The sequence below is a fragment of the Balaenoptera borealis genome (genome assembly GCF_965194805.1).
Source record: "Balaenoptera borealis genome assembly, chromosome: 15".
In the NCBI taxonomy this organism is placed as follows: domain Eukaryota; kingdom Metazoa; phylum Chordata; class Mammalia; order Artiodactyla; family Balaenopteridae; genus Balaenoptera; species Balaenoptera borealis.
Genome location: NC_138871.1, coordinates 84857240 through 84880339, shown reverse-complemented (window position 1 = coordinate 84880339; position 23100 = coordinate 84857240).

Sequence of the window (23100 nt, the reverse complement as noted above, 5' to 3'; positions counted from 1 at the left end):
TTCCATGTCTTGGCTATTGTAAAACACTCCAGCTCTTAACTCTTTCTTAAATAATTAATTAATTAATTAAATTTTTTTTGGTTGCGTTGGGTCTTCGTTGCTGCGCGCGGGCTTTCTCTAGTTGCGGCAAGCAGGGGCTGCTCTTCGTTGCGGTGCGCGGGCTTCTCATTGTGGTGGCTTCTCTTGTTGCGGAGCACGGGCTCTAGGCTCACGGGCTTCAGTAGTTGTGGCTTGCGGGCTCTAGAGCGCAGGCTCAGTAGTTGTGGTGCGAGGGCTTAGTTGCTCTGCGGCATGTGGGATCCTCCTGGACCAGGGCTCGAACCCGTGTCCCCTGCATTGGCAGGCGGATTCATAACCACTGCGCCACCAGGGAAGTCCTCCAGCTCTTAACTATTTCCTGGAGAAACAGTTTTCTTCAAACGTGCATTTCGATCACGGGAGGTTTCCTGGGTGCATGCCCGTCTACTACCCTGTGTGAGAGCAGAGCAGACTGAGATGGTCATCCCGCTGGGTTGTTGGGGAAACTCACATTTTCATTTAGAGCATTTGGAGGTGCAGCTCTGCGTTCTCTCTTGGCACCATTTGGTCTGCTGTTTCATCTGAAGGAGTGAAGCCTTTCATCTAATTTTGTCACCAATGCTAAATGGCCTTTCTATATTTTGACACACTGAATCACCATGTCCGAATGTGTTCCATTATTTGTGATGGCTCATGTTCGGGCGTGATGAATCATGGTAGTTTTTTGAGCCCCTGCCTCCCGGAGAGGGGCCCTGCTTCCTCTCCTGCTCACCCTTCTTTGAAGCTGGACCCCTGGGCATGGGGTTGCAGTGGGGGGGTGGCACTGCCCACCAGGAGCCCTGCAAGGGGTGGAAATGCAGATGAAAGGGAAGTTCTGGAATCTCCCAGGCCTGCAAGCAGGCAAATCCCTACACAGCAGACAAACGATCGAATGGCAACACAGGAAAACGGAGCGTCCCTCTGCTCTGGTCTCCATGGCAGCTGGGTCCAAGCGTAAATCAGCATGCTCTGCTCTGAGCCCGGTGACGCCGCGAGACGGGTGTGCCAGAAGGAAAAGCCCAGCTGCAGCCACGCATCTGGCCTGTGACCGCCCAGTTCCACCCTGGGGCCCAGAGCCGTGATGCGACTCTCCAGGAAGGTTTGACCTTCACACACCTCCACGCCAGTCCCCTCAACTTTCGGCCTCGCGGCGCTGGGGCAGCTTCCCCGGGGATCCTAGGTTCCTTACACGTCCACAGCCTCCATCTGGCGACCTGGAGAGTCCGCGAGGCAGGCCGAGGGCCCAGCAGTCTCTGAGTCTCTCTGGGCCTTGGCTGGACGCAGACTGGGTCTGAGGAAAGCTCGTCAAGTGCCTGACCAGCCCATGAAATGCCCCTCACCCTCTGGCCCTTCTTTTAGTTTGCTTTTAGTTCCTTCCACATCCTCCCCCAGGAAGCCCCTCGGAGCTCTAGGCTGGGGCAAGGCTCTCCCTGTCCCCTCTGCTCCCCTGTCCCATCAGACCACAAATTATCCTTTCCTGTCATCATCAGTCTGGGTTTGCCTCCCCGGCTAGACTGGGAGCTCGCAAGGGGGACCGCCTCTTACTTTCACCCGCCCTGTGCCTCAGGCCCTAACAAGTCAGCCCTGTGCCTTCCAGGTCTGAAGCCGGGCACCCAAGTCTGCATGGTTCTTCCAGATCAGGCCTCCCTCCCCTGGGAGTGCCACCCCCCCCCACCCCCCCAGGGCGAGGCAACAGGACCCTGCAGTGCAGGAGGAGGCCGTCCTGATGGGAAGGGTGGCTCTGGCTGTGTGGCCTGGAGCCGGCTGTACCTGCCGTGCTGGCCCCTCTGTGCGGTACCCCAGGCCCGCCTGCTGGCCCCAGACAGCCTCTCCTTCAGCAACGCTTCTCCGAAGAGCCGGGCCTCGCGGCAACTTGCAAACTATCACACCGAGGCGCGCGGGCACTGGGCACGGCCTTGGACATCCTCCTGACGTCACCCCAGGGGCTCCTACTTAGGAGGCGAGCCTTGCTGAGCACTGACCCTCTTCCGTAAGGGTGTTGGGGGCTGGGGCATCTCCCAGAACGACCCCTCAGGGGTGCTGCACAGACACCGTGTGCTTGGCCTTCGTGCCCAGCAACTCATGTAATCCTTGCACAAATGCGGTGAAATGGGTGTTGTTTTCCTGTTTCCAGAAGAGGAAATTGAGGCACAGAGACGTTTAGGACCCAGCATCCCAGGGCCAGCGGGTGGCAAAGCTGGGGTTCAAACCCACCTCCATCCGTCTCCTGCTTGACGTACGTGTCCGCTCCAGCAGAAACTATTTGTGGGTAATCTCTCTGATGAGACCTCACGAAAGCCTAGGAGAGAGGTACACTTACTGTCTCTGTTTCATAGGTGAGGAAATTGAAGCTCTGAGAGGCCAAGTGACTCGTTTAAGGTCACGCAGCTGGGAAGTAGCATGGATGGGACCCCATCCCAGTCTGTCTGGCTGGAACTCTGGCCGTGTTCCCTGCGGCTTCCAGCCAGCCGAGGGGCCACAGGCACTGTCCTCAGGGCACCAGCCTTTAGAAGGCCTGACCTCCAGCCTTTGGATGGACTTAGTACCACACGATGAGCTGCATTTCCTTCACAGGGAGCCCCTGTCCCCACCGGAAGGAACCAGGCCTCTCCTCGATGAATCTCGAGCACAGCCTCCTACTTCCCTGTGGCAGGGCTGAGGCCACGCTGTGTCAGGTGTGGGCTTCAACGCAGGAGAGTGATTGGGCCTCTGAGCCGTTTGTGCTGATTTTCCTATTAAGCCATTGTTCACATCAGGGTGAGGCAGCCGGGCTTGGGATAATTACTGGTTTTGCAGATCAGCAGAGTACAAAGGAGGGCCTGCTGTTGGTAAACAGTTTGGCAATTTGAAGAGCAAATTGTGGCTCGTATGAGCCGGGAGAATGCCAGGCTGCTCCTCTGGAAACGCCGGGGAAGGAAGCCAGTGTCTGGAGTCAGAGGCGGGGGCCGGTGGGGAAGAGGCGGCGGCGGCAGAGCTGGACTCAGCATGGACAGACTCTCACTGCCACAAATGGCCAGACCCGTGGCAGGCGCCCCACTGGGTGTGGAGGGGTCTTGCCCCAGGATTTTGGTCCAACAAGAGAAAGGCATGTAGGCAGGTCTTAAAACACAGGGAAATACCATCTCACACCCTCTAGGATGGCTATCATCAAACAAGGGAAAATAATGAGCGTTGGCCAGGATGTGGAGAAACCAGAACTTTGGGCTGATGGGACCATAAACTGGTGCAGATGCTGTGGAAAACAGTAGGGGGGGTCCTCAAAAAGTTAAGTATAGAGTTAGCATAGGATCCAACCATTCCGTTTCTGAATATATACCTCGAAGAAATGAAAGCAGAGACTGGGATGGATATTTGTTCACCTGTGTTCATAGCAGCATCATTCACAATAGTCAAAAGGTAGAAGCAACCCCAATGTCCATCAGTGGATGAAGGGATAAACAGTAAACATGGAATATTATTCAGTCATAAAAAGGAAGAAAATCCTGATGCTTGCTACAACTTGGATGAACCTCGAGGACATTATGCTAAGTGAAGTAAGCCAGTCACGAGAACACAAATACTGTATGATTCTGCTTCTATGGGGTACCTGGAGTAGTCATCTTCAATAGAGACAGAAAGTAGAAGGGTGGTTGCCAGGGGCCAGAGTGAGGGGGAGATGGGGAGTTGTTTAATGCACAGAATTTCTGTTTGGGAAGATAAAATTCTGGAAATAGTGGTTTCCCTGGTGGCACAGTGGTTAAGAACCTGCCTGCCAGTGCAGGGGACGTGGGTTTGATCCCTGGTCTGGGAAGATCCCACATGCCACGGAGCAACTAAGTCCATGTGCCACAACTACTGAGCCTGCACTCTGGAGCCCGCGAGCCACAACTACTGAGCTCGCGAGCCTAGAGCCCGTGCTCCGCAACAAGAGAAGCCACTGCCATGAGAAGCCCGCGCACCGCAACGAAGAGTAGCCCCCGCTCGCCGCAACTGGAGAAAGCCCGTGCGCAGCAACGAAGACCTGATGCGGCCAAAAATAAATAAATAAAATAAATAAATTTATTAAAAAAAAATTCTGGAAGTAGATGGTGGTGATGGTACAACAATGTGAATGCACTTAATGCCACTGAAATGTGCACTTAAAAATTATGAAAATAGTCAGTTTTATGTTAGATATATTTTAACACACACACACAAATACAGCAGTGCTTGGGTGGGGATCTGAGAGCACGGACCTGCTGTGGAAACACAGCAACTAGGCAGTAGCCCATTTCCCCTGAAGGCACTTGGGGGGTGGGAGCAGGGGACGACAGGTCCTAGTAACAAATATTGGTAGTGAGGACGGATTAATTCATTAATAATCCAGCAAGCATTGACGGCACCTGATCTCGCATTTGCTGCCTGTGAGACCCAGGACATGGCCCCCTCTGGGTGCCCCCAGACCCCAGGAGACGGTGCAGGCAAAGATGCACCAGGTCGTGCGGTCCGGCGGGCTCTGCCTGCCGTTGGGGACACGGTGGGGCTCCCTGCGGGGTATTTGTGCCTTTCCCATTAGGCCCCCATCAATAGCGCAGTAATTTCAGGTTTGGCTGGGAAGAATGCACGCATTCAGCCGGCGTCTGTCATTTCCAGTAATGACTGTGCTCTGCTCTTGCTGCGAGGTGCCCTGAAGCACTTATTTTCTTGAACTCGAGAACAGCTGCCGGCCGGCTGTGTTGGTCTTGTTCCGGGGGTCACGGCTCAGGTCTTTTCCCACAGGAATTTAGCAGTCAGCTCGGGGTGAATCGGGGCCCGTCGTGCATTCTGTCTCCAGAGACACTGGCTTGGCTGGCAGGTCAGAGGCTGGCTGTCACCTGTGGCCTCCCTCTGAGGGGGGCCCGTTAATCAGGACGATGACATTGAAGATGGTGATGACCGCTTTCAGGGGCACAGCTCTTTACAGTTTATGCCACACGTTCCCAATCAATAACTCAATTTCATCTTCACAGCCACACAGGAATGCCCTGATTTTCCAGGTGAGGCTCAGAGAAGGTCAAGAAACCCATCACCCAGTTGGTCACCAGTACAGACCACACCCCTACCCCGATGCGACTGATTCCAGGATGGAGACCACCCCGCCCACGGCTGTGGGGTTTAGGGACTCTGTGGTTCGATGATGCGCCTTTCATCCTCCATAAAACGGCGGGACACAGACAGGCATGACGAGGGGAACTAGAGATACGGTGGATGGGACGGGACGGGGGGTGCAAACCGCAAAGGGCCCTGAGTATGGGAGAAAGGTCAGGGTGGCATGGGTCACTCCCTCCACCTCTGCCTCAGGACAGATTCGTGTGCTGGGAGTCATCTCACTCAGGGAAATGGGGCTCGGGGCCCAGGAGTACAACAGTGGTGGGTCAATTCTCATTGGCTCTAAAGGGATGAAAACGAATGACCCCTTCTGAGACACAGTCAAGCAAGTTTCCAGTAGAAGCCGGTGTCACAGATTGGGGCTGAGCGGAGCCAGCGCTGGAGACACAGGTTGAGGCTCTTGGGGAAGAGGCCGGATGGAGCGTGTTGACAAGCATACACTGGCCGAGGGTTGACTGGCCGCCAGCCCGGCCTGCGCCATCCTCGAGGGCTGGAGTCAGCAGAGCTGATGACCTTGTCTTCACAAACCAGGGCGACCTGGAGAGGTTTCACACGTTCCCTCGGCTTCCAGGAATTGGGTTGAGTATGACCAAGCCATTGCATTGACTCATGCCTGAGACAGATCCAGGGCTGGGGCAAGGAGAGGGGAGAGCTGCTAAAAGTGTTCTGGTTCGACCGTACCAGAACCCTCTCTGTTTTTTAGGGACCGGTCCCTCACCCACTCGAAGTCCTTATGTTCTGTTCCGAGTGGACCCCATACCCCCTGGCCCTGAGGTGTTCCAGAAGTGGGCATGGAAGCAGGTCTGGCCAATGAGAGCCTCCACTTCCTGGGTCAGGATGGCAGGGACCCAAGGTGGGGTTGGCGGGACCGAGGCCCATCTCTCCCTTGGGGTTGCTGAGGTGGTGAGTGAAGGGCTGGCAAGGCTGGCCATACCTTTGCCATCACAAAGAACAGAAGCAACTGCCAGGAGAGCAGTTGACAGAGGAAGACCAACCTACGGATGCCCCTCATTTGAGTCCCTGATCCAGCTGTGTCTGAATCCCAAGGCCCCCCTGCCCCCCGCCCTTCCCGAGCCGGTAAATTCCCTTTTCTGCTTTAACTAGATGGAGCTGGGCTCCTGTTGTTAGCAACCAAAAGTGCTCCAACTAAAAATACACTAGGTATTTTAACTTCTTTAAACCCTGTTGTAAATTATGTATTGTTCTTTTAAATATAATCATTAGTGGTTGGTAATAATTTATCTTCAGGTCTTTTAATAAAATGTTCTGCTTCATAGAAAACCCTAATTGAGTGGAGAAGCATTTAATAAAGGTGGCCTTGCTCTGGCATGCCCTGGGGAGGCCTAGCTGGTGGAGAAGAAGGCTTTGCCAGCCCCTCTTGGAGTCATCACAGTGCCCGCGGGGAAATAAAGCACCCTTGGGTGGCCAACCTCACAAGGCTGGTGATGGCAAAGTACCAAGGATGATGGAAGCCCGTGCAAGGGGCTGTAGGGTAGGTGGTCCTGGTCCAGCAGGAAGGAAGGAATGGGCTCAGCTCTGTGTCTCAAGCCTCCCCCTGGGTCAGGTACCGCTCTGGGTGCCTTAGATTCATTGGATATTTTCATGCTCAACAGCTAGGCTGCAAGTAGGTGTTATTGTCCTTGTCTAGCTACCGAGAACCAGAAGCTCAGACCCCACTGATGTCTTCAGCTAGTCAGTGGCCAAGTAGGAACTTGAGCCCCATCTGTCTACCCCCTTTCATGTCCCCTTGAGGGTTAAAGGGACACCATCATCTCCTCTGATCTTCGTGAAGTCCTTCAGCTGCTGAGTGTAGGTGACCTCAGTCCATTGAGGAAGAAGTGGTCACCAGCTGCCCGCTGCCTGTTCCTGCTGCTGCCAGCCCAGAGCCCTGGTGGCACCTTTCTCAGCTGGCCCTTGAATTGGGAAACGATGTGTCCCAGCTGCAGTGCTGGGAAGCCAGAAGCTCAGGCATCCTTTCAGAGGTGGGAGGTTGTGACCCCAAGAAATACCCAAGTGTTCATTCATCAGAGGTGGGAGGTTGTGACCCCAAGAAATACCCAAGTGTTCATTAATCAGAGGTGGGAGGTTGTCACCCCAAGAAATACCCAAGTGTTCATTAAGCAGACGCGCATGCACCTGGCTGCCAGGGGAGTGGTCGGGCAGTAAGGACTGAATTTAAGGCTAGTTTGCACCCCAAGCAAACGCGCCAAGGGGTGGAGGGCACGTGTCAGGGAGACAGAGGCCCCTCCCCGGGGAAATGGGCCCAGGACAACCTCTCTCTACAGCTTTGCACTCAAAGAGCTCTCGCAGCATCACTGGGTGCTGTGAGAAATGCAGCAACTCAGGCCCCACCCCAGACCTGCTGAACCAGAATCTGCATTTTAACCAGTTCTGCACATTTGAGAGGCCGCGCACTGGAGACGAGGTGAGAATCACTGCAGTTCCCCATTTACAACTGTGCCGTAAACTTTGGACGTCCTGGGTAATGGGGAGGGGCAACTATTGATAGTGATCTTTGAGGCCCCTCCGAGGTGGGTACAGGCAGGGAATGTTATCCTCACTTTACAGATGAGTACGCTGAGGCCCGGAGAGGACAGGTGACAGTCTGAGGTCCCAGGCCGGGCTCTGGGCACCACACACCAGGAGACAGGCGTGGCAGCTGGCAAGTGGCCGAGTGAGATGCACACCCAGGCCTGTCTGATGTCCCAAAACGCCTTCTCGGTGGGTTTCCTTCCCCAGACCCCGTGTGAGGGATTCTGAAGGCCTTGAGGGGAGGTCAAGAGTGGGTGAAGGGTCAGAGCAAGGAGGGGTAGCTGGGCCTGAGAGGGGCTGTGCTGGGCTTTGAAAACATCTGGGACCAGGGACTTCCCTGGTCGTCCAGTGGTTAGGACTCCGCACTTCCACTGCCAGGGGCACGGGTTTGATCCCTTGTCCGGGAGCTGCGCTCCTGCACTCCTTGCGGCGGTGGCCAAAAAATAAAGAAGAAAAAAGAAAACCAGGCACAGCCTCTCAGGGCTCTGGACGCTGGCTGACAGCATCCTGGGGTGGGGCTGGGGGGCAGCCGAGCTGATGGGGAGTCGCCGGAAGCCAGCAGGGGAATGAAGAAGCCATGCCTGAGACCCCCTCAGCTCCCTCCTTCCTCCTTCCTTTCTCTCCCCTCTTTCCTTCCTTCTACGAACACTTTCTCTGCATTCCCTGTGCTAAGCTCTGTGCCCACGTCTGACCTCAGACCCTTCTGGATGCCACCGGGGAGACAGAGAGTGTGTCACCATCGTAGGTTCTAGGCTGGGGGGAGAGAGCAGGGGCTCCGGTCCAGGGCGGAGCTCTGACCCCATGCCAGGTGAGGTGCGGGCTCAGGCCACACGAGTCACATGGTAAGTTGGACCTCGGCTTTGTCTGACGCAGTAAAGAGGGAAGAACACGCATGACGACTAGACAAGTGGTGTCTAAAATCCAGAATATGGTCTGAGTTAAAAGACAATTTCCCTTAAGGACTTCCCTGGTGGTGCAGTGGTTGAGAATACGCCTGCCAATGCAGGGGACACGGGTTCAAGCCCTGGTCCGGGAAGATCCCACATGCCGCGGAGCAACTAAGCCTGTGCACCACAACTACTGAGCCTGCGCTCCAGAGCCCGTGAGCCACAACTACTGAGCCTGTGAGCCACAACTACTGAGTCCGCATGCCACAACTACTGGAGCCCGCCCGCCGAGAGCCCATGCTCCACAACAAGAGAAGCCACCACAGTGAGAAGCCCGAGCACCGTAACAAAGAGTGGCCCCCGCTCACCACAACTAGAGAAAGCCCGTGTGCAGCAACAAAGACCCAACGCAGCCAAAAATAAAGAAAGAAGGAAAAAAGAAAAAAAGATAATTTCCCTTAGCTTTGAATTTCCAAAGTGGATGTCCACCGAGCTGTGAGTCTTTCCCCGTGTCAGGGCTGTGGCCGCACCCACCCCATCAGGGCCACTCAGTTTTCAGAACTCTGGGGGAGGGTTCACCACCCCCCACCCTACCCTGCACCCAGAGAGGTTAAGTAACTTGGGCAAGCTTAAAGGACGGAGTCCAGATTGGTCAGATTCATGCCCAGCCTGCCTGACCCCAAAGCTTGGCCCCCGGCCCCCGGGTGGTGTTAGGGGCTCGCGGTCTCTCAGTTCTCTCACTGTGAGCGCCTTCCCTCAAAGGAGCGGGAGTGAAGGAGGACGCCTGGAATCTTCTGCGGCTCCTCCTGAGATGCCCTTGGGGCCTGTCCGACTTCATTGCATTGTGTCCTCTTCTCTTCTTCTCTCTCTGTGCTACATTAAGAGGTTGTTTTTTTTTTAAAGTCAGTTTTGCTGGTTTTGAAGCCTAAGTGTCTGAACACGGCATAACGTGGGATGCCTGGTCTCCAGGAACTTGATCCACCTCTCCTGCGTCCCTCGCCTCTTCCTGCGGTTGCCGGCCGCTGTTTTGTTCCAAGGCCAAATCCCCCTTGTCCCCAGCCCAGCCGTCTTGCCGGGAGGCCCCGGGCTGAGGCCGCAGCCCCCCACTCCCATCGCCCATGCTCTTTCTTCCAGTGGGCATCTCTCCTTGAGCCACTGCTCCACCACAGGTGAGGATGGCCAGTACCCAATCAGGTTGGCCAGACCCTGTGTCACCCCCTAGGCATCCCCGCCCATGAAGGTCAGGGGGCAGCTGGAGGCCCAGGGGGCTGCTGCTGAGTCCGGCCCCATGGCCTCATCTGTGCCTCTAGAATGTATGGCTGGGTGATGTTCGGCATGGCCCTGCATTTTGCAGGCCTCCGATACAACATTTCAGCTGTGACCCAGAAACTTTTGAAATATTAAAATCTCATCTGCCCCTGAGCTTCTCCAGGGCTGCAGAGTCCACTGACTTCCTCTGGTTTCATGAGTCGATTTTGGACCGTGGCTGTTCACCTCCCTTTACAGAGTGAGTGGGGCTGTGGGCAGGTGCCCTTCTCCATTTCCATCACCTGCCCTTAGCCCTTAGCTACTGCCCCGTCCCCTCTGCCCAGTGAGGACTCGTGGGGCCCTCTCCTGAGCCAGCTCACTGCTCACTGGGCCACCGTGCCTGGCAGACGGTTCTGGAGCAGCAGTGACCCCCACAGCAGCACAGCTCTGACCCCCGACCTTCATCAGTGGGATCCGGCCCCTAGAGGGCTCGCTCCCCAGTGTTCTCTTTTGCCCAAAGCCCTCTGACTTGGGGTTTCTGCCAGCATTCTACAAGTCACTCTACAAGGTATTCCAGTTATTTATTGCTCTGTAAGAAATCACCCCAAAATGTAGTGGCCCAAAACACCACCAATCATTTTATTATCTCTCGCGGTTTCTATGTGTTAGGAATTTGGGAAGAGTCCAGCTGAAAGGCTCTCATGTGGCTGCAGTCAGACATGCCGAGGGGCTGAAGGCCTTCGGGGCTGACCAGGCATCTCTCTCTTTTCTTAATCCCAGGCCTCTGGATCACTCTTCAGGTTCTTTCACCGTGGACTTTTTCGTTTCCTTTTTCTTTTTCAGAAGGGCAGGAGTAACCACTATCCTTACTTCTAGTGCATTAGCTTAGTTTTACCTGTTTTTCAAACTTCAATGGAATCACATGGTGTATATTCTTTCTATGTGTTTATCTCCTCTGTCTGGATTCTTTCACCAACATGCGTTTGTGGGATTCCTCTATTTTGTCGCATATGGCTGCAGTTTACTCTTTCTCATTTCTGTAGAGTATTTCGTTGTATGCTTGATTGTACTGCTGTTTATTCATCCACTCTTCTGTTCTATTTTTGACAGACATTTGGGTCATTTCACTTCTTGCCAATACAAATAGTGCTGCTAAGAACATCCCAGTGCATATTTTTGGTACACAAATGTACATATTTCTGCTGTACATAGGAGCTAACTGGGGCATAGGTAGGCATATATTTCAGAAGGCTCTTGCAGGATCCATAAAGATGAATCCTCTGGTTCTGGGGCCATGCTGGAAGCCCCAGCAGGTGTGAGAGCAGGCAGAGCACCACTGGGCCACACCCCAAGACCACCCTTCACCTCGACCCCAAGACCCTTCGGAGAAACCCCAGCTATTCTACACCTGGCTTGGGCGGCTTCTGGGTAAACAAGGCTGTCTGCCGCCCAGGACCCTGGTCACTACTGTTTCAGCAGGTGAACTAACCCACCAAGGTGATGGGGGAATGGAGATTTTGATTACAGATTAATAACAAAAGTTGTTACAATGAAAACAGAAGCCACAGGAGAGCAGGCCCGGGATGCCTGAGGCTTTGTCCTCTGAGTCTGCCCAGTGAACCCAACCTTGTGAACTTCCAGTAAGGGGAGGGGTTCTCCCTTCCTGGGCCCAATCTGAGCTCCCAGAAGGCTCTGGGGTCTCTGTAGATTAGCCAGTGGTTTCTACATACTGGAATCATCTGTGGGGCTTCAAAGATACTGATGTCTGGGTCTCACCTCAGAGGTTGGGGTTTAATTGTTCTGGGGTGATACCTGGGCTTGGAATTTTAAAAAGATCCCCAGGTGTATCAGTCAGGGTCAATGGGAGAAGCAGAACAACCTATGCATGTGGTACGCACGCATGCATATAAGTGGAGGTAGTAGATATGCAGTATGTATGCCTGTGTGTAAGAAGCATGTGGGGGGCTATGTAGGTAGTGTGTAGTATGTGTGCATGTGGTGGGTGTGCATGTGTGTGTACGTATATGAAGAGATTCATTGTAAGGATTTGACCTTGTGCAACTGTGGAAGCTGGTTAAGCAGTCTCTGTAAGGCTTTTATCTTCACCTGGTGATGCTGGAGCTTGAAGTCCCCAGGACAAAAAGGTGGGAGGGAAGTGGGATGCCAGGTAGAGAGAACACGAATAAGCTGGAACCCTGGAACACAAGCTGGAGTCCATGGGGATGGACTGAAACACACTTCAGTCCTTGTTGCCTCTGACCTCAGGGTGTGGGTGTCCCCCAGAAGCTGGGCCCTCATCACAGAGTTAAGCACACACACCTGTTTTCTTAATTTCCTCTTTTTTCTTATTTTCTTAATTTCCTTTTTGGACTGTACAATGTTAGTGTATAGAAACACAACTGTTTTATGTGTTGATTTTGTGTCCTGCTACTTTGCTGAATTTGTTTAAATAGTTCTAACAGTTTTTTGTGAAATATTTAGAGTTTTCTACATATAAGATCATATCATCAAACAGAGATAATTTTACTTCTTCCTTTCCATTTTAGAGGCCTTTTATTTCTTTCCTTTATTTATTTATTTATTTATTTTTTGCCTAGTCTCTCTGGATAGAACTTCTAGTACTATATTTAATAGAAGGGGTAAAAGTTCCTTGCTCTGTTCCTGACCTTACAGGAAAAGCTTTCCATCTTCCACTATTGAGCATGGTGTTTGCTGTGGATTTTCCATATATGGCTTTTATTATGTTGAAGTAGTTTTCTTCTATTCCTAGTTTATTAAACATTTTTATCATGAAACTTCTATTCCTGGTTTACTGAGCGTGTATTGAGTGTTGAATTTTGTCAAATGCTTTTTCTGCATCAGTTGAGATGGTCACACGTTTTTCTCCCCTTCATTCTGTTAATGTGAGATGTCACATTGATGGATTTTTGTACGTTGAACAATCCTTGCATTCTAGGATAAATCCCACTTGTGGTCCTTTTAATATACTGCTCAATTCTGTTTTCTGGTATTTTGTGGAGGACTTTTGCATCAGTGTTCATGAGGGATATCTTTTCTTGTATTGTTTTTGTCTGGCTTTGGTATCAGGGCAGTGCTGGCCACAGTGTTCCCTCCTCTTCAATTTTTGAGGAAAGTTCGAGAAAGATTGGTATCCTCTAAGTATTTGATAGAATTCACCAGGGAAGCCATCAGGTCCAGGGCTTTTTTGGTTGGATTTTAAATTTTTGATTACTGATTCAATCTCCTTGCTAGTTATAGATCTATTCATATTTTCTTTGTTACTCAGTCTTAGTAGGTTTTGTGTTTCTAGAAATTTGTACATTTTGTCCAGACTATCCAATTTGTATACCATTGTTCATAGTATTCTCTCATAATCGTTTTTATTTCTGTAGAATTTAGTAGTAATCCACTTTTATTTCTGATTTTAGTAATTTGAGATTTCTCTTTCTCACTCTCTTTTTTTAAAAATCAATCTAGCTAAAGGTTTGTCAATTTTATTGATATTTTCAAAGAATCAACTTTTGATTTCATTGTTTTTCCCTATTTTTTTCTATTGTCTACTTTTCTTATCTCTGCTCTAATCTTTATTATTTCTTCCTTTTGCTAGCTTTGGGTTTAGTTTGTTCTTCTTTTTTCTAGTTCCTTAAGTTGTAAATTCAGGTTGTTGATTTGAGATCTTTCTTCTTCCTTGCAGTAAGTGTTTATAGCTACAAATATCTCCCTTAGCACTGTTTTCACTGTGTTCTATAAGTTTTGATATGTTGTGTTTTTGTTTTCATTTGTCTCTAAGTATTTTCTAATTGCCTTTATGATTTCTTGTTTGACTCATTAGTTGTTTAAGACTCTGTTATTTAATTTCCACAAATTTGTGAATTTTCCAGTTTTCTTTATGTTTTTGACTTCTAACTTCATTCTGTTGTGATCGGGGAAGATACTTTGTACAATATTTATCTTTTAAAATCTACTGAGACTTAATTTGTGGCCTGGCCTATGGTCTATCCTGGAGAATGTCCCATATGCCCTTGAGAAGAATGTGTGTTCTACTGTTGTTGGGTACAGTGCTTTATATATGTCTGTTAGACTTATTTGGTTTATTCGATTGTTCAAGTCCCCTGTTTCCTTACTTATCTTCTGTATGGTTGTTCTATTCTTTATCGAGAGTAGGATATTGAAGTCTCCAACTATTACTGTAGAATGAATGTATCTTTGGGGGAGACATAATTCAACCCATAACACCCCCCAAACATATCCACATCAACATCCTTAAAACCTGCAAATATGTTACCTGACATGGTGAAAGGGACTTTGCAGGTGTGATTAAATTAAGGAGGGGAGGATTATCTTGGATTATCCAGGTGGGTCCCAAGTAATAACAAGGATCTTACAGAAAAGAGAGGGCAGGAGGGTCAGAGCCAGAGACAGAGATGTGAGGACAGAAGCAGAGGTCAGAGTGATGCAGGGGTGTAAGCCAAGATCAGGGCAAACACTGGAACCTGGAGAAGGCCAGGAAGTGGATTTTTCCTCAGAGCCTCCAGAAGGGGCACAGCCTGCCAACTGACTTCAGATTCCCACCTTCCAGAACCCTAACAGAATAAATGTGTGTTGTCTTAAGCCACTCTGTTGGTGGTCATTTGTCACAGCAGCCTGTGGAATCTGATACAATGCCCGGGCACCAGGGAGGTCTCAGGTCTGGAGGAGCCAGAGCCCAGGGTCGCCCTATGTTCTTGAACCCGAATTCCAGACTGTGAGGACTTCTTTGTGTGACCTTGAGCAAGCCACTCCCTCTCCTCTACCCCTCAGTCATCCTGCCGGTAAATGAGGGAGTTGATCCACATCCATCGTTTTGAGATTCTGGAATTCCCAACCATGACATCCCCCCTCCCAGCCAGGTAGGACCCACAGAGAGGCACCAATTTCTCATTACATTAAGGGAAGACATTTAAAAAATAAGCAACAGCAATCCAGTCTCCCATCATTTCGTGAAAGAAAGGACACATTTATACATCTCAGCACAAAGGCCAGAACTTTACATTGGACACACTTGGCTTTAGGAAAGTCACCCCACAAACACTGTTGTCACTTTGTCACAGGCAGGCCACCAAAGCTCCTCTTCCACAGGGTTGAAGCAGGACTCTGAGATCAAGCTTCCTGACGGCATCGCCCAGCCAGACCCAGCTCCTGCCTGGTCCTCTCCTGCCTCTCCCGTCCCCTCGCCCTCAGGTTCAGTTGCTCCCTTCCCAACAAAAATCCAGTCAAGGTACCAATTTTAACAGCCGGAAACCCATCAGGAACTGTTAACCTGACTACGGGGAGAAAGAGGAGCTGAAGACACAACACCTGTGTGCTGGGAATCAGTCCCTGTGACCTCCGCTGGCCTGGGAGTCTGGAGGCATCATGAGTACCTTCCAGAATGTAGCTGTTTTGTCTCCTGAGAGTCTTTCCTTAAACCCATCATCTTAAAACCGGTTTGCAGGGCAGAAATAGAGACACAGATGTAGAGAACAAACGTATGGACACCAAGGGGGGAGAGTGGTGGTGGTGGTGGGATGAAGTGGGAGATTGGGATTGACACGCATACACTGATATGTATAAAATGGATAACTAATAAGAACCTGCTGTATAAAAAATAAATAAAATAAAATTCAAAAATTCCAAAAAAGCCCCCAAAACCCATCATCTTAACTTGCCCCTCTCCTCCCCGACCCCAGGCACCCCGGGCACATCACTGGCTGTGCTGAACCGCCCACCTGCTTTCCAGCTGAGCTGCTTTGCCCCAGCGCTAAATGACCCCGACCCGTCCCGTGGTTTGTCCTCGTGTCTTCCATTGTCAGGAAACTTTTTACTTTCTGTGTCCCTTTTTTTAAAAATCGGATCTCACTTTAGGACACAGGCTTGCTGACTTTCTGTTTTGACAGCCTGGAAGTTTCCCTTCTTGTTGTGCCGCGTGCTGGCCAGGAGAGGTCGTTGTACAAGTGCCCTCGGGGTGAAGAGACCGTGCGGCAGAGCCCAGTTTGATTGGAGGGGTTTTGCGAGCTGGTTGTTCAAATGTGGTACCTGGGCGGGAGTGTCGGCACCGCGGAAATCGGGAGCACTACCCGTGGGATGTCTGGCCCGTTTACAGCGATGGGGCTCCTGCAGCCTGGGGCCTTCCTCATTTAGCTCGGGGGGCTCGGGCCGGGCTCACATTGGGGTTGCCTGGGGTCTTTTAAGTCAGTTGCCTGGGCCGCACTACAAACCAACTAAATCAAAATCTCTGGGACCAGGGCCTGTGCATCGACACTTCTATCGATAATTCCCCGGAGATTTTAATGCACAGCCAAGGCTGAGAACCAAGACTGGAACCTTCTTTTGAGAGCCGCTCACTCCCAGTGGACCAGGCAGACGGACCAACTCCGTCCAATCCAGGCCCCGCTCGCTGCCCAGGGCAGCGCTGGGGTCTGTCTGGGGAGCAGAAGAGGCTGCTCCTTCACTGAAGAAAGTGTGTTCGTGCCACAGAGCAGCCCTGACTCCAAGCCCGGTGTTTACCAAGACTTAACTGGCTCTTATCTCCCGGTCAATAGAAAGTGCCATGGAAACTCTGCCGGGAGGAGGGGGGTGGTGGTGGGGGGCACACCTTTCCCGGGAAGCACAAACACACTTGTTTGTTAACCTCCCTGCTGACCTTGGGCGAGTCCTGCCCCTCCCTGGGCCTCTGCCCTTGGTGGGGTGGGGGGGGGGAAGAGGGGGAAGGGCTGAGGTTCCAACTTCGCCCCTGCCAACAGCTCAGGCTGGAATCACACGTTTTCCTTTCCAACAGATGCACTCAGAGAGGGGAGGAGAGGGGAGGAGAGGGAATAAGGCTGGGCCTGGATCTGGACACCACGCTGCCTCTGAAGTGTGGGCTCCAGGGTCCCTGTCTCGGGCTTGCTGCAAGGAAGCCCCAAGGCTGTGACCGTAGGCTTGGAGGGGCAATATGCACAGGAAGGATGAGGGGCTCTGAGGGTGGGAGGATTCGGGGAACAATTCAGGAGCCCACCATTTAGGATGCTTTTGCCCCTTCTCATTGGCAGAACCTCAAAGGTCTGGGTGGGACCAGCTCCATCTCCCTCTTCGCAGTGACCTGATCGAGGTGGGAGACTTTGCTGGGGAAACAGAGTCCTGACCATCGACAGGCAATCGCTCCCAGGAAAGAGCTGCACCCCCATTAATATCAAGGCCAATCCTCCTTCCTACTTCCTACCTCTGGAATTATTCAAAGATGTAAGATGGAGGTTATCCCTTAAGAGCCCAGCTTAGGCACCTGCTGGGTGCTTATTTCATGCCCCGCATGGGCTAGAGGCCACCATCCCTCCTCCACGCAGCACTGACCAGCCAGCCCAGCCACTGCCTCACTCTCTGACCTCTCATTGTTTGACCCATCCCACTCTGTTACATTCCACTGGGAATCGTCCTCCCGGTGTTTAGGGTTTCCCTACGGGACTGTAAGCCCCACGAGAAGACCACCGCTGCTCTCCCAATCACCGATTCAGGCAGCAGCGGGAAGGGCGAGTGAGTGAGACGTAGGGTCAGACAGACTCGAGTCCAAATCCTGACTCAGTCCCTCACCAGCCAAGTCTCTCATTGTTCATGTTAGAGCAGGTGACACTGTTGTAGGAGACACTGCAGGCTGTTCCCAGGTCCCTGTCCTCGTCTTCCTGGATACACTTCCCAGCCTCTTTGCAGACCTCTGTTGTTATTGAGCCATCATTCATTTGCGGTCTATTTATTACAGCAGCTAGAGTTATCTTAGGTAACACACTGCCTCACAGCTGTTGGGGAGATGAAATAAAGCGTGTGAAAGGGCCTGGCCCAGTGCCTGGAACACAGAAAGTGGGGGTCTTTACTAGATGTCAGTTTATTTCTTTCCTAATTAATATTAATTGTTCCCAAGCATGTGGATAAACATGGCCTCAGACCTTTTCTATGACCCTGGATTGGTGGCTTAGCTTATTTTAAATTTATATTATTAATTAATACGAATTACAGTATACATGATTATAATTATTTTATAATTACTATAAGCTTAGGCGTTGTTAGGAGCCCAGTTTCTAAGGTAACCACCATAGGATACTTTGTGCTCACAAAGCTGTCCCAGTCAAAGAGCTTTGGATTGCAAGTGACAGAAAACCCTTTCATTGGCTGAAGGAAAATCAATGGTTGACTGATCAGTGAATACACCAATAGTGATTGATGGGCTCACAATGTGTCATGCAGGTATGGCTGTATCCAGCACTTAGAAGATGTCTCAGAGAACTCGTCCCTCAGTTGCGGGTTACTCTGCACAAGAGTTCTCACGTGAGGGGGGCGAGATGGTCCCCAGCAGTCCTACCGCCATACCCTCCCAGCTCAAAAGAAACCATCTCTCTCCAAATATTGCAGTTTGGAGGTAGGTATCTAAATTTTGAGTATCATACATTTGGCTGCACGGATTGAGACTCTGTCACTCTTGCCATGAGGCAGTTTTACTGAAGTCTCTGGGCCCTTCCTAAAAGACCAGAAACACCCTCTTATTCCCGTCCTGCATGCAAGCCAAACGGAAAACCAGATCACGGGGAACAAGCTAAAGGAACTGGGAAAATTTTAGGTTGGAGAAGGGATGCTTGAGGAGGTCATGCGAGCCGTCTTCAGTCTCTGCCGAAGGGGGCCCTTGTCCGTGCGCCGTGCGATTCTGGACGGGAGCAGCAGGAAGGCCACAAGGGGGCTGGCTTTCGCTCTAACTGAGGAAGCTCCTGTTGCACGTCAGGGCCGGGTGCTGGAAGGGCTGCCTCGGGGTGGTGAGCGGCGCTGGGGCTCTGAGGACGCGCAGCTTGGAGGGACCCTGCCGTGGGAGCCAGGAACCTGGGGTGGGACCCGCATCGCGGCTCTGCCCGGACCAGGCCGGCCAACGGGTCTCCGAAGCCCAGCATTCTCGTCTGTCCAGAAGGGGTGCTGAGGCCTTCCTTGCAGGAGATCAAATGAGGGTAATTGGGATGGCGCTTTCTTTGCAAAGAGTAGCACATTAAACAGATATGACCGTGCTCAGCCCAGGAAGCTGCAAGGGCAACGGGCGAAGAGAGCATCATGACTAAAGTGGGGTGCCAGGGAGGGAAGGTGCACAGTGAGAGATAGAATCAAGGCCTCCCCCCACCCGCCCCTGGCCGAGAAGGGGTGTGCCCGCCTGTGAGCGGATGGTGGGGTGCCCTTGACTGGAGCTCTACAGAGGCCTCTGATGAGCGTCTTCAGATCCCTACAAAATGCCAGGGATGGGCTCCCCAACCCCAGGGGCTCACAGCGTCATGGAGAGCGGGACAGAGACTGAACAAGGGGCGTGATAAACGCGTAAGGTGATCAGTGTTATGGAAAAAGGTGGGACACGATAAAGGAAACTGAGCGAGTGTGCGTGGGGGGCTGAACGCTCACCCCAAGGAAAAGGAGTTGCAGCAAGAACACGAGGGTGTGAAAGGCAGAGTCGGAATCCAAGCTTCTGGCTGGAGCTGGGGTCGCCGCCCTGGGGAGCCCGAAGCCGCTGCTCCCAGTCATGGGGCCCCTCCCCTCATGCGAGGGGGCTCAGGAGCCACCTGGACGAGCGGAGATGGGGGTGGGAAGGGGGCTCTTACCACAGGAGGGTCAAGGCTAGCTGTGCCAGGATGAGAGACACTTTCCCTGATGGATCCAACTGAGCCACACCCTTGCAGGTGGGAACCAGGCCCCCAGGTCTCCCCAGGGAAGGGAGGGGGTATTCTCCAACCCAGCCAGCAGGGCCTGCAGACTTCATTTTATCAAACTCCAATCCACGTAGGCATCCCTCTGGCTGCTTCCTGTCAGCTGGGCTCCCGGCCAGACCCAGTCAACTTTCCTGGGAACATTCTAGCGGGAGGCTGTGGTCTGTGGAGTCTGGTGGAAGGGGGTTCTAATTCCGCTTGACCCTGGAGCTGGGAGTCAACTCTGGGGGGACTTTGATTCCCCCTCTGAAAATGGAGAATGTGGTGCCTCCTCTTAGGGTCAAAAGGGACAATCACTGAGACATTTAGCCAGTGCCTGGCTTGTAGGAATTGCTCGGTAGTTCCCAGTGTCTGGGGTCATGGGTGGAGTGAGTAGGCCTTGAAGCGGCTCTGAAGGTCTGCATTCCAGCCGTGGGGCTGCAGGCCAGCCTTATGATCTCTTTGGGGCTGCGTTTCCTCGTCTGCCGTGGGGAGGTGCCAGCTCCACCCAGCAGGACAGTTGGGAGTGTCCTGAGAGCTGTGATGGGATGGGGTTCCTCAGGGGAACATGAGAATTTTCCAAAGGGCTCCTCACGACCCTACTGTCCTCAGAAATGTCCTCCCCTTTCATCCCAGGACCGTTCCTGAAAGAGTAGGAAAATCGCCCCATAATCACCTTCCAATCCTTACCACCTGGGAGCACCTGCTCATGAGGACATGGCAGTGACTTGGGACTTCTGATTAGAGCTGTAATGTTTCCAGATTAAAGCCACATCTGTTCTTTCATTTTGCCCTTGGACACCCATGAATGACGTCCTACTGTACCTATTTCACACACGAGAAGATTGAGGTCTGGAGCGATCAGGTGCTGTGCTCAGGGACACACAGCCGGCCATTGCCGAGTCTGTGCTAGACCAGGTCTTCTAGAACAGGGCAGGCACATACCTGCTGTCTTGGACGTTCTGGTGTATGTCTGTCACCCAGGACAACAATTAAGAGCACCCTCTTTGGGTCTTCCCTGGTGGTGCAGTGGTTAAGAATCCGCCTGCCAATGCAGGGCACTTGGGTTCGAGCCCTGGTCCGGGAAGATCCCACATGCCACGGAGCAACTAAGCCCGTGCACCACAACTACTGAGCCTGCGCTCTAGAGCTCGTGAGCCACAGCTACTGAAGCCCGCGCACCTAGAGCCCGTGCTCTGCAACAAGAGAAGCCACTGCAAGGAGAGGCCCGCGCACCGCAGTGAGGAGTGATCCCCGCTCGCCGCAACTAGAGAAAGCCTGCGCGCAGCAATGAAGACCCAACGCAGCCAAAAATAAATTAAAAAAAAAAAAAAAAAAAAAAGAGCACCCTCATTTGCTCTCAAACGCACCCCGATGGAGTCTAAATTTCATGGTCTGAAACGAGGGTCATGACGGTTTCTACTACATCCCAGCTGATTTGAAAGGGTTCAGCCTAAATGGGGGATCACAGCCACCCTGCAGAATTGGGGGGGGTGGGAAAGGGGAAGAGGGGTTCTCTCCCCAGGTGGTCAGCTGCCCCTGGCTCTCCTTCAGCTGGGTTGCTCTCAGTCTGGCCTTCTCCAGCACTGGATGTGCACGGCTCTTACCACCGCCCTCCCCTCTGCTCCTTCCTCTTCTCCTCCCCCCTCCCCCCACCAGGCTTCCTGCAGCTCTGGCCCCCTGCTCCCCACAGCTACCCCGGAGTCCGCAGGCAGGCACCTCGGCAAATGCCCCCCGCTGGGCATTCTCCAGGGACAGCTCTGTCTAAAGATATCAATATGGTCCATCTGGTCCTGACCTGCCCTCATCCCTCACCGCTGGGGACCCATCTGCACCACCCCCATCCCTCACCATTGGAGGGATATGTCCTCACCCCCCCCAATCCCTCACCCCTGAGGACGCATCTCCATCCATCCCCAACCCTTACCACTAGGGGGACTCCGTCTTCACCCCCCATCCCTCACCCCTGGGGACCCATCTTCATCCAGATGCCAAGCTCTAGGACCCCCAGCCAAATCAGCCAGACATCACCAGGTACCACTCTCCTCCCTCCTTTGCAGTCATGTCCAACTCACTCATGGTCCCATAGCACTGGTGGACCACCGGACAGATGTTCTAGGTCCAAGGGGTGCTGGGGGAAGGAGGAGGGGAGCCTCTCAGGTTGCAGCCCAAGCCTGTTGGGGGTGTAATGGAACCCGAGACCCTGTCTGTTGTGCAAGGTGGTTGGTCCCAAATCCACAGAGAACAACGTTCACAAACAGGAAGAGTCCTGTGGATGGCATGGCCCCTGGCTGAGCTCAGATGATGGGCTGACGTGGGTGCGGGTGAGTCACACGTGGCTCTGGGACAGATCCCCAGGAGTGTCCTGGAAAAGTACAAGCCATTATTTACAGGGCAGCAGGACGCCGGCTTTCTCCAACATCGTTTGTGGTTGAGAGGCTGCTGCGGCTGCATACATTTCTGAAAATGCCTCCGGTGGGTGACATTTATCAGATCAAGTGCTTTTTAGTTCTATTCCCCAAATACATAGACGATTCTCTTTGTAGATAATGTTGCCAGCCTGTGCAGCTGAATGAACTGATTGCAGAAGATGCCATATCTCCTGCCTCCAGAAGGAAAGGGGCGGCGAGGGCGCTGGAGACCTTGTGTGATGTAAAAGTAGGTCCAGCCTGTCCTCTTCCGCCTTTCTCTGTTTCTAAAGGCTGCAGCGTCAGGTGATGGGCGTGGGCGTTGTGCACAGATCTCCGAAAACGCCCAGGTGCCGCGTGCCTTCCTGCAGCCGTCCCTGCGCGCTGGACACCAGGCTGGGAGGCGCTGGGACGTGTGGGCTGCAGCTGCCCCGGCATAAAGGGCTACCAGGTGTCCACAGCAGCACGAGGAGCGGTCAGCCCTGTGACCCCGCCCAGAACCCACCCTCCCTCGCTGCCTGTTGCAGGAAGAGCTGACCACAGCGAATGTTCGGGAACCGGCTTGCTGCCCTCCTAGGCCCCGGGCACACTCCCTGAGTGACACAACAGAAGTGTTTACTGCACTCTGTCTGTGTGCCAGGCCCTGTGCCAGGCTTTATACGGTTGTACTGTTTAAAGATTTTGGCCTCCTCCCATTTTACAAGCAAGAGTGTTTCCTTGCCCAAGGTCACCCATCTGGTGTTGGGCAGAGCTGGGGCTGCATCCCTCCTCCCTCAGCCTGTGCCGAGCACTTGACCCTGATTTTTTTTTTTAATATAAATTTGTTAATTTATTTATTTGTGGCTGCGTTGTGTCTTCGTTGCTGCATGCGGGCTTTTCTCTAGTTGCGGCGAGCGGGGGCTACTCTTTGTTGCGGTGCGCGAGCTTCTCATTGAGGTGGCTTGTCTTGTTTTGGAGCACGGGCTCTAGGCGCGTGGGCTTCGGTAGTTGTGGCACGTGAGCTCAGTAGTTGTGGCTCACGGGCTTAGTTGCTCCGCGGCATGTGGGATCTTCCCGGACCAGGGCTCGAACCCGTGTCCCCTGCATTGGCAGGCGGATTCTTAACCACTGCGCCACCAGGGAAGTCCTGACCTTGATGTTTTTATGCCTGCTCTTCCTCTGTGT